This window comes from Montipora foliosa, chromosome 5 (assembly GCF_036669935.1).
Source record: "Montipora foliosa isolate CH-2021 chromosome 5, ASM3666993v2, whole genome shotgun sequence".
In the NCBI taxonomy this organism is placed as follows: Eukaryota; Metazoa; Cnidaria; class Anthozoa; order Scleractinia; family Acroporidae; genus Montipora; species Montipora foliosa.
In genome coordinates, this window is record NC_090873.1 from 8,007,525 (window position 1) to 8,017,524 (window position 10,000).

Here is a 10,000-nt window from a genome sequence, read left to right on the forward strand (position 1 = left end):
TTAAGAAAAAGAAAGAATTTTATGCGGTTTCGTTGAAAACATAATTGTATTGTATTTACACATTTGCATCACACAAAATCATATTCTTTTCCAAATTTCAGCCTCGGTTTTATTCATAGAACTTTCATGTCAGCCTCGATATTCTAATAAAATCGAATCTTATCAAAAAAGAGTGTAGAGCTGCTTAAACCCCTGGTTATGTCTATCACAAGATTCTCAAGTTTGACCTAAAGCTCATCCTTTTCTTTAACCGGTAAGACGTCATAAAATATAAAATGGTTTAATAATAAATTCCTGTCTTAGTTTGCAGCCTTGAAATGGCAATAAGTTGATGGACTGCCTTCGGATTATACTAGGTAATACGTGGATGGAATGACTGTAACACGTGATACGCTCCCTCACGGTTCCTTGGTTCAGAAACGAACTGGAAATCCTATAAACCAAATTGAGAACAAGAGTCGCAAGCTGAATTCTCGCTTTACACTGTAGTTTAAAAAGGATTATAGAGTAAAGCGAAAAAAGGAAAGTTGAAACTACTTTTCACATGGCACAAAAAGAAGACTATGACAGTTTTTCCTAAATTCAATGAATTAAGGCGCTACGTAAGTAGAGTATTTCTGCTTTTTCGTCAGTTCGGAACATAAATGAATATAACGTTTTCTTTCGCCCGAAAACATGCAATGAAACACAGAATTAAGTCAAGTTTTGAGGGAAGAGTTGATCATCATTTTGGCTACGAAGATTTCAAAAAAAGAGAAAACAAAAATTTTTAAAAGTGTGAAATACTTTCTATCTTTGCTACCCGTAACAACAGAAGTCGAAAAATGTACCAGTGCCGTTACATTGAATGGAGTAGACAAACCGTATCAGTACCTTTAATCTTTCACTGTTTTTAAGGGTGTTAAGCATTTGTCAGGGGTAAAAGACACTTGTTTTCAAGTTCTTCGAAAATCCGGGTTTTTAAAATTAGAAAAGAAATTTAAAGCCAATTGAAAATATATGGCCCCAATATGTTGCTATGGTGACGTCACAATAATCACGTGCATCTTACCCTAATTTTACCGTGACATGAGGACAAGCTGTAGAGACGAAAGTCTCTTGAGACGTTTTGTGATTTCTAAGCGAAAACAAGTCATTGTTATTTCACTCGTATATTATTATTCCTTTCACCAAAAGTCCATTTTTTTAAAATTAGAAATGCTATTTACTAAGTAAACGCACCATTTACCAATTGTCCTTGAACATTTAATCTAAACAGTGAGACATTCGTCGTTTTTGCAAACCGGCTGTATAAAAGATTTTTTTCCATTTCAGAGAATGTTATTATGATACCTTCCAGAAGAGACGCTGAAAAATTGCACGAGGAAAAATCATGCGATTACTTGTTAATGATAGACATGCAAAATTTCACCTTTATTGCATTAATTTCAACCGTATCTGCACGTTTACTGCACTCTATTTGAGATTAATTGACGTGCTCTCAGTCAATCAACACGCTAAAATTTTGGCATGTATTATATATGCACAGTCAGTTCTCCAGTTAAAAATATTAATCCAGATGTGTAATAATTTTTCAAAACTATTACCTGTCCAGCTTTGAATAGAATCAAAAGGCTAGATTTTTGAGGGCTGCAGTTTCTATTAATCCAATACACTCTCTTTTTAAATTTATCAGAATTTCTAATTTTTTTTTTTTACTAATCCCATAATACAGTTCATTTTGGGGGTTATTTGCATTAAAATGATGGATATCCAGTTCACTGAAGCATGATACAGTCCCAAGGGTAAATAACTTGTATTTATTTTTATGTAAAGACCCCCTCCTCCTCCCCCCCCCCCACCCCCCTAACGTGTTGCGTTATGGGATGGTGAAAATAACGAATTTGGGGGCTGAAGGTATTTTTCTGAAAACGTAATTAGCGCGTTCTATGAAGTGTGTCGAACTGAGTTGTCCTTCGTGCAATAAGAAAACGGTCATGACAAAAATGGATACACCACAGTCACGAGCAAGGATGGCACAGTGCGCGGCCTTTGTACAAGAGGTCCTGAGTTCGATTCCCGGATCTCGCATCCTTGTTTCGACTTCTTTCCTTTCCGTGTAGCTAAGTAGCTTTATATACCCGTAAAACGGAGCACTGATGGAGAGGGGGGGAGTAAAATGAGTGCACCGTCAACCTCAGGTTTGTCAGTTGAATTACTGTTACGAGTTATCGACGTTAAATATGGTTACTTTACTTTAGGTGTGACACTTTATTTTTGACAAGCACGTAACACAACTTACAACTTCAGGGCCAAACAAGGAGACAAAAACCGGTCATTCCATGCACCCCCAAGTGGTATCGTTTGTAGTGTTAAGTTCTACTCTGCGTTATTTAAAGGGGCACTGTCACGCCAAATTTGCTGTTTTTAGATCAAAAATGGGTAGAAATCTAAATTGGTGCTAACCCTAACCCTAACTCACGTATACAACATTCCTGACAGCCCATTGACAAGATATGAAATACATTTTATGGCACAAAGAGTTATTCGTATTTAATGTTTGGTGTGTTTCTATAGACACTGTCTCCAGACTTAAAAAAAAAAAAAAAAACTGGTGTCAATCCATTTCCATCCTCTCAATCCTTGGCTGCAAACAACAAAAAATAGCGTCAGTGCATCTCATTGGTCATTGGCAACGAAACTACAGCACTATTTTTCGGTTTTCATAGATGCAAGGACGTCTTTTAGTGTTTTGACACTGTCCCTTTAAGCCTCGGCACTCGTTCGAGAATGGTTAGTTATTGATGACCGTCGAGGGTGACATATTAGGGAGTTTAAGAAACCACACCGGCTACGGCTACGGCAACGACAACGCCAAAAAGCAGTTATAATATTGGTTAAAAGAAACAAAATGCTCGTACTGCACGGTTTAGATTTTGCTTTATTTTAGGGCCGGCCACCAGGGCTCTATAATAACTTAACTGACAATCACAAGCACTTGGCTAATTACTATATGTGGATGCGATGACGACGAAACTAAGCCTAATTTATAGCGTGGTCTGCTACAGGCAGCCCACATAAAAAAGGTTCTTCTATAAACAAAGAGAGAGAGAGAGAAAGAGTGTATACTGTATTTCTTTCTTCGCATTTCTTTCTTTTTGAATTGGAAAAAGAATGGCATTCCAATAATTTTGAGAACGGAATACGTTCCAAAACAACGTATTTACTACATGCAAATTGCCTATACATATGTGTGAATGCTTTAGGGTACTTAACAGCTGTGTACCCGTATCGGCAGGTTATCCTTGTATTATTTTTCAAATTTTGGGAGGAAGTTATCCTTAGAAAATTTAATGAAGCACAGATTAAGCAGAAGAATGTCTTCAGGTTTTTCCATCCAACGACATATGCCAAACTCTTTTGTCAACAATAGAAAACTGAAAGAGAGAAATTTAAAATTACAGTAAGCTAGGGAACAAGACGAAAAAAAAAAAAGAATTTTTGTCTATATTGGAAAGCTAACAAGGATTGAAACTACACGAGAAAGCAAAATCAAGAAAACGAAAGAAATTAGACGGAAAAACCGATAAGCACAGGGCGAACGAACTTATTTTAATTGTTCGTTCACTTACTTTGGGATGCATGTGGCCACCCTTTGAGAGCAAGCATGGTTTGCCCAGGTGATCGGAAGCCTTAAAAAATTGCAAACTTTGAAATCTGGTTCTCCATTGCTTCCGCAGTGAAACAACCATATGCACGCGAAGACGCTCTCTCTTGAAAGAGGGATAGAGTTCCATGGAGTTGTTTGTGAATGAAAATTAACTTTATAAACTTCAGTTTTGCAATTAAGTTGATTGAAGGTACCACCTTTGCTTTCCTACTTTACTAACATCTTCGTCAAAGATTTAGTCAAGCAGAAAACATATCTAAGAACAATACAAACTACTTTTTTTAATTATAGTTTTCAATTAAAATTGTCTGGACCTTTCTCCTCAGGTGTCGTTAGTTTGCAAGTTATTTTACCTGAAATACAACCAAGAGAACTAATTTTGTTCTTGGGCCATCGTAGTTTGATCAAAAATAAGACACAAACAGCAGTGATAAACATATTGAACTTGCTCATTTTGATTATGACTTGACGTTTCGTATGTGCTCTACATACATTTTCAAAAGTAACCGTTGAAATTTAAGGACGGTCGCGCCCATTGCTACTGCGCATCTTTTCGCACATGTCACGCACACGTCATGCATCGTAGACCACGCAGGTAAACACGATGCTAAAGGCGCAAAAATCTTCCACAAGAGTGGAACATGAAAGTATGTGGCATCATGGGATAGCTATGGACCCAGCTCTTCTCGGTAATGTCACGCAATGGCGTGACAGTGCGAATAGACAGTCGCTTTGAGAACATCGCAGCGATTTTACTCTCTTGAATGCTCGGTGAACCCCATTTTTCTTTCTGTAGATCACTTCCTTTCTTGATTTTGTCCATTTTTACAAAAAACAAAAAAAATCAGTACGTAAGAAGTTACAAATATTTGGCCTTTTATGCTCTCGTGCGACCGAAGTTTTCTTTCTAATACTAATATGTATCGTTTTTCAAGGTCTATTTCACCTCAGAAAAAGACATCAGTTGCAAAGGTTAATTTAGTTATATTAGTTATGTTGAACTGAGTACGTTTACCTGATCTAAATTTCACTCATGTAGCTTTTTTATTGCTGACAGTTGTAAGCTAAGATCGTCTTAGAGTAACGCAACCTTCTAAAAATGCACCTCATGATCTCGAAAACGAGCACGGTGACCCCCCCATTTTTTTGCCTTTTTGCCAAAAGTAGATCATTACCTTTCTGCGTGGCAAGTTTAAAAAAAATCTGTACGTGGGAACGTTTTGGGCGCGAACGTCCTTAAAGCAGCTATTCTTTTAGAATCTCTGTACGGTGGCCAATTTACATTATCAACTCCGTTGATAAAACCAAATTTTTGTATTTATATATAACCGTAACAAAGCGGATGAGGGGACTGGAACCTAGATTAAGCAAATACTTAACAGTAAAATATATAATAATAATAATAATTATAATAATAATAAAAACAGAAAAGATTAATAAAGCATCAGCTTTTCACTTCCGACGTTGACGTTGAAAGCTGGCTCAAGTTCTTGAATAAAGAAGGTCTCTTTTATTTTACAATGATAGTCTGTTTTGCCCTTCGCTAAAATATAAAAATGATCCCACTTGATCAAGTCATAATCAAAATGAACAAGTTCAATATGTTTATCACTGCGGTTTGTGTCTTATTTTAGAACTAATTTTGTTTGTGAATTTTTAAAATCGGTTATCCGATATTAGGAGAAAGGATTCAATTCAAAATTAAAGGCTCTGCAATTTAACTTAAGATCGTGGGAGTTCAAATAACATAATGGTAATTCCAAACAACAAAATATGGACTCGATGAAACCGGAACTTGGAGAAATAATTACGATTATGAAGTAAATTGTAAAAACAGTTGTAATATTTTTAATTTTTAAAGATACATCGGTAGTTTTTTTTTTTTCCCGCGGCCAATACATTTTCCAGAACAGTCTTGAAGATTTTTGGTAGAAGCTGAAAGAGGGTAGTGGTCTGGCTTTTAAAGCGAAGTTGAAGGAACATAGATTAGGGTTTCAAGTAGTTTAAGTGATCATTTTGCCCTCGAACTTACACACAGTGAGAGTTGCTAAAAATGCTTTTATCCACTAGGCATGATCAAAATAAACTCTTGAAATACAGGTTTGTTACGCATCGATTTAAATTTTAAAAAAAACTTAGAATGAAAGGGAAAAATTGCAAAATAAAGAAATAAGAAACTTAAGACAATTAATTTTTACCAATTTCTCCAGCATTTCTTTTCCCTTAAAAATTTACAGGAACTCTCTAGATTTCAGACATTCATGTGTGTATCAATTCAAATATTCTAAGCCCAGCATTTTGTCAGTTAACTTTCTTTACCTAATAATTTTCTTCAGTAACAAACTTGAAACATTGAGCATTACAGGCGAGATTATTACTTCGTCTTAACTGGAAAACAAAATAACTTTTTGGAACAAAAACGCAAGGTAAAAGTGATCCTCTCACTTATCTGGACAATTTAAGCAATTGTCTTCCATAGTCACGTGGCGACTCACCCTGCGAGCAGAGCCTCCTTTTGTCTTTTTCTTTACTGAGGTGGAGAAAAGTAGGCTCTGCCCGAATCACGTCAACTCTTTGAAGCCGCCGCCCGAGCTTCTGGACTAGTCAATTTTGCTTTCTCTCGTCAAACCGGTTATTCCAGTGCGAGCGTCGCTTTAGTGACAAAACCGATGGTTATAATTGAGCCCGCTGTACCATGAAAAACCAAGATGGCGGCGAGATCTGGCATATTAGACTTGGGTTCGAGACTGTATCCTGGCAACATGCAGCGCATATTCAATAAAGATCTTACTCGATTCATGCAGAGCCTTTCTCGAGAACGCCAAAATCGAGCAAGCAAAAGAAAGGCTCTGCTTGCAGGGTGCTAGCGACTTCAACGGGATTCAACCCATGAGCTCTGCGATGCCGGTGCAATGATCTACCAACTGAGCTATGTAGCCACACAGTTGGGAACAAGTCCATTTATTTATTTTATTTATTTTCTTGATATTATTTTATTTAATAGCTTCAACAGAGCATGAAAAGACTCGAAGTCCATATGAACATGCCCCATACTTACATACCCATGCCCCATACATACATGTACATAAACATATGTGATTCAATATACGAACAGATACATAACTCACAAATAATGTGACATAATACAAATAAAACAATAATAATAACAATAATTTATCGATAATTTATCGATAATTTATCGGTCCATTTGGTAGGGACCACATTTTCTAGACCTTTAATACGTTTCCTGGAACTACGAAGGAAATTTAAAGGATGCAAGAAAGAATATCATGCAGTTTTGGCAAAAAAAAAATTGGAAAGAAAGCTTAACTGCTTAGTAAGATAAAGCAAATATATATTTTTTTCTATTTACATCAAATGTCCCCAATTTTTTGTTCATATGCTGGCTAGAATATTGGCTATTGTACGAAATACCTGGATGTACATGTAATTCAAGATTTACGTGTAATCTCATATTTCGTAACCTCAAAACGCAACATCTAAAATATTGCCGACACCCTTTCGTTAAACATATCTACAGTGTGTAATAACGTTCAAACAAAAGAATACTCTTTTGGATTCAAAACTACATTCAAGGAGCATGAAAGTGATGTTAATTTCACTGATTCGCATAGCATAAATACTGACGAAATAAGAACGTTTCATAAAAACTGACACCTCCTGACCTCGAACCTATGACGGGACCTTAAATCTGTTGGGTTCAGGTTGAGGTAAAACTGAGTGAAAAAAAAAAACATATCATACCTGTGGCAACTGCATATGAGGGGAGGATTCTTAGTATAAAGCAGAGAAGCTTTCAGAAATGTCGTCCACCAAATGGTTTCATCCTTTTTCCTTACTTTACGGTGCAAGACTGTCTGACCATCAGTTTAGTGCAAGCCAGTGAGGTTTACCAATCCTTACATATGAATCCATGGTTCGTGGTTTTGAAGGCTGTCAAGTGGATCACGTGATATCTGCCAGTGGTGAAGGCAAGAAAGTTTATTTGTCAAGGATGTTTTTACCTAATTGTGAATAAAAGCATCAATTACCACATGAATATTTAATTTTAGCCGTGAGGACACCCCTCTTGAAATTCAAGGGAACTTCTTTACTATATACATCTACATACAATGTACATGTACATATCACTTACCCAATGTCAGATCTTTCTTTCTAAAGTTGCACTTTAATTTTACATTGAACACCACAGACTCTTGCATAAAAAAATTAATGTACATCATAGTAAAACAAAATGTGCACCTTGTGCTAATTTACTATAATTATGAAAAAAAGAATAAGGAAACACTGACTACACTGTAGTTGCAGATCAAGGGTTGCACCTTGATGTAATTGTCTGTTGGTTGATTTCCAAATTAAATAAGGGTGGGGCAGGTGGTTGCCTCCCGATACCATTTGAAAGGTGGTGATGAGCCTGGCGAGCTCCTACCGTATCACATAGGAAAGGCCAGAACACATGTACACAAGGTGACATGTAGCAGAGACAAGTGTTTGAAGGTCGAATTGTAAATCCTGATTACATATACATTTATGTATCTGTGGAAAGTCTGTCTTTGATTATTTTGCCTTGCAACATGTAGCTCTGATGGAGACACCACAGGCAAGATTCAAGTCTCCATGCATTTTATTTTTGGCAAGATAATTATTTCATTTGCTTGTTACAAAAACAAGCATTGTATGTAATGAAAGCCTATAAAAATGCATGTAGCTCATGTCAATAAGCTATTAATTATTCATCACCTTTGTGAGGAACAGTGATACGATGCTTTAAATAATAAAGATAACAGTTGAAATAACCAAACCTTATTTAACCTCAGTAACAAGAATTGAAATTATTTACTTTGGATGTAATAGGGATGATACATGTATCTGTTTACAAATTTTGCTTTTGTTATTCAAATGTGCCAACCACAGGAACAAAAGACCCTTTGTTTCGACAGCCAATGAGGGTGACGTCAACGATATCTTCGCTATACTGATTTATGCTTAACTTTAACTACATGTAAAGAAAAGGCCTAAGAAAGTGTAAATTGTACGGTTTTGAAGTCTTACTGTAAACATTTCATGCAATTTTGTTTGATTTACATAGTGAGTCAAGTTCTAGATGGTGATGCTCTTAACCAATCTCCTGCTTTTTGGTCAGCGGGTGAGTGCCCAGAGAGACTCTGGGATAATACTCCATTTTCCCAGTAAACAGTAGAAATGGTGGGTTGAAAGTGTTTGAAAAACAAAAATTTTCGCCTTACACACCTTAAAAAAAAACTGGAGAAATGATCATTGGCTTCCTGTAAGAGCGAGTGAAGATGAAAGTTCTGACGCTTTCAGTAAGTGTATTTTCAGTGTTTCAGCATGCATTCCATCGTGTAAGCAACACAATAGACAATTTTTTTGTGGAAACGACACCGGCGTCCTCTTCGACTACAATTTATGTTTCTGTAATTCTGAATGGCTAAGACAACACCTTCTTCCACGGATTTTTCCCCCAAAAAGAGACCGATGTAATGACTGTTTCAGCAGTGTGGTAGTATTAGACATAATTCAAACCCTGTTGTTTTATTATTTTTATGATTTATATACATGTATTTCTTAGGTAGAAAAAATAAACAACACTGATGTTGAATCACCCTCAAAATTCTGGGGTTTCCGAATTACTTCCTGTCAGACTGCCATTGTTATGCAAGCAACCAATGAAAAAAATGGTTCAAGGCCATCATTTCAGAGTCTCTCGGGCGCTCACTAGCTGATCAAAAAGCCCAAGAACTCTGGATACAAGATTGGCTCTTCACAAGAATACATGATTTAGGGCTTTTATTTCCGGTAGAAGACCACAGACCGCATCATCAGAAAGAAATGCAAATCCAAGAAATAATAATTATTACGTCAAGTTGAAGTGTGGAAGTTTAGAAGTTGGGATTTAGGGTTAACTTTCACATTGCCAAACTTCTACCCTGTGAGCAGTTGGTTTCTCCTATGCTTCCTGAGAGAGAAACCACTGCGAGCAACTGTTAGTTTCTTTGAGTGAGCCGCCGTCCAGCACCAAGGTCAAATAAATTAAATTTGAACCGGTAAAACAAGTTAGTAACTTGTTTTGGCGCTTGCATGTGCGTTCAGCTACATAACTACTGTGTTTGGGCGAGCTTGTGTAGTGATTTCCGGCGAAATAAGACGAAGTGATGTCAATTACATCACGTGGGGTGTGACGTACTTCGCACATGCTCGATGGAAAATCAAACGGTTGCTCGCACTGGTTTCTCTCTCAGGAAGCATAGGAGAAACCAAGTTTAGGGTACTAACCTTCCACAATTCCAAACTTCGACACTGCCAAACTTC

At 36.7% G+C, this 10,000-nt stretch overlaps 1 long non-coding RNA gene across 1 annotated transcript in view; it reads right to left on the reverse strand.

Annotated features, from left to right (window-relative positions):
- Positions 1 to 1,875: 1,875 nt before the first annotated feature.
- LOC138003549 (uncharacterized) overlaps positions 1,876 to 10,000 on the reverse strand; it is an 8,938-nt gene continuing 813 nt past the window's right edge. Inside the window, exons 2-3 of the long non-coding RNA XR_011123597.1 lie at positions 7,415 to 7,674; positions 1,876 to 2,626 (exon numbers count right to left, since the gene is read on the reverse strand). This is a non-coding gene — a long non-coding RNA (uncharacterized lncRNA). The remainder of the gene's footprint in view (positions 2,627 to 7,414; positions 7,675 to 10,000) is intronic.